The sequence below is a fragment of the Panthera pardus genome, unplaced genomic scaffold, assembly GCF_024362965.1.
Source record: "Panthera pardus isolate Hobbes unplaced genomic scaffold, ASM2436296v1 HiC_scaffold_1, whole genome shotgun sequence".
Taxonomy (NCBI): domain Eukaryota; kingdom Metazoa; phylum Chordata; class Mammalia; order Carnivora; family Felidae; genus Panthera; species Panthera pardus.
Genome location: NW_026526654.1, coordinates 12405335 through 12407118, shown reverse-complemented (window position 1 = coordinate 12407118; position 1784 = coordinate 12405335).

Here is a 1784-nt window from a genome sequence, read left to right as displayed (position 1 = left end):
CATCAGTACCTCCTTCTTAATGTTGCTGTGCCTCGAACGTGGTAAGTACGAACTGACATTAACTGCCATCATTACTAATTATCCTTAATGGCTCCCTACCACTCAGATGACAGGATAGTCAAAGGGCAGAACGTTAGACAAGTAGTTACAAACGGTGATCCAGGACTTTTTATCTGTAAGATTTTAGCATTGTCTTGACCTATGGTATTAAGTAATACCATTGTTTATTCATTCTGCAAACAGTGGGTGTTTAGGATGAGAAGGGTTGACTGTACTGATGGATCTTGGTCCTATTTTCTCTTGTGTTATTACTTTGCTACCAGGAAAACATCCCGGATGCTCCTAGAGACAGGAAACAGACCAGTCAGTCAGACGAGGCAGGACTAGCTAGGGTGGACTGTCAAACAGAGAAAGCAGAGTGATACCGCAGAGGGCCGTGTTCCCCAGGTTGAGTAATATGGTGACGGCTGGTCCCCAACCGCATCAGAAGGGATGTGGCCCTGATCTTGCAAAGGATGTAATTTATGAAACGTGTGATGAAAGGTTTTCAAAGCTTCGTTCTGTTGCCGTGACCAGGGTGGATGGGATGGGCACTGAGGGGTGACGAGCGAGGGATGGCTTCACAAACCAGGGCTGAAGGCTGGAGAAAGGATCGCACGAGTGGAGGAAAGAGCAGGGCTTAGAGAACCCCAGGAAGGAATGAGCTGGCCCCTCCTATGAAGGCCGCTAGGTAAAATAGAGGACAGCCACGTAAGTGTGAGTTTCAGATGCACAACCAATGAGTTTTTAGTGTAAGCATGTGGGGTACTTACACCATGCAATTAGCTCTGTGTCCCTGGAGAACCCTGACGTGTTACCATCAACCCTGAGAGCTTGAGAGAGATTGTGATCCTGTGGGGTGGGCGTGTCCCACAGCTGCTGATGTTCCAACTTGAGTCCAAATGCCGCCTGCTGGCAGAATTCCTTCCTCCTCTGGAGAGGTTAGGCTTTTTTTCCTGTTAGGGCCTTCTACTGATTAGACAAGGCCCACCCACCTCATGGAAGGTAACCTGCTTTCCTCAAAGTCTACTAATTCAAATGCTAATCTCATCTAAAAAGTACCTTCATAGACACATCTAGAATAATGTTTGACCAAAGATCTGGGCAGTGTAGCACAGCTAAGTTGGGCACAAAATAATTATCATGATACGAAGACAGCCAACTGAACACTGTATTTGAAAATCTAGCGAATTTGAAGCAATTAACGACACATTCATGGGAATCTAATCCCAGAAGTGTTGAGTCATAAAGCAAAACAGCGAACACATACACCACAACTATCAGAAGGGTTCTGGGCATCTGTCTGAAGAAATCTTTCTTTAACAGTTGGTCACCTAGAGATGTTCCGTTTTGTTTTGCCTTTTTCTTCTCCTTCTTCTTCTTCTTTTCCTTCTCCTTCCTCTTCTTCTTCCCCTTTTTCTTTCCTTCCTTCCTTCCTTCCTTCCTTCCTTCCTCCCTTTCTCCTTCTTCCTTCCACCTTCATCCTTCCTCCTTCCTCCTTCTCCTCCTTCTTCTTTTACAACACTGATTCTCAGATGAAAGGAAGCACAGGTTACTATTTCTTTTATCTCCTGCTCATAACGGAATGGCTGTGAGGGAAAAGTAGTGAGTTTGAAAGGGCAGGCGCTCTGGAGCCTACTGAAATCTGAAGTCTCTCTGGATTGCTACAGACAACAAGTCACCATAGCCAACTCTTACTCGTTTGGCCACAGAGGCACTTGGTTGGCCTTCCCTCCAAAGGCTAA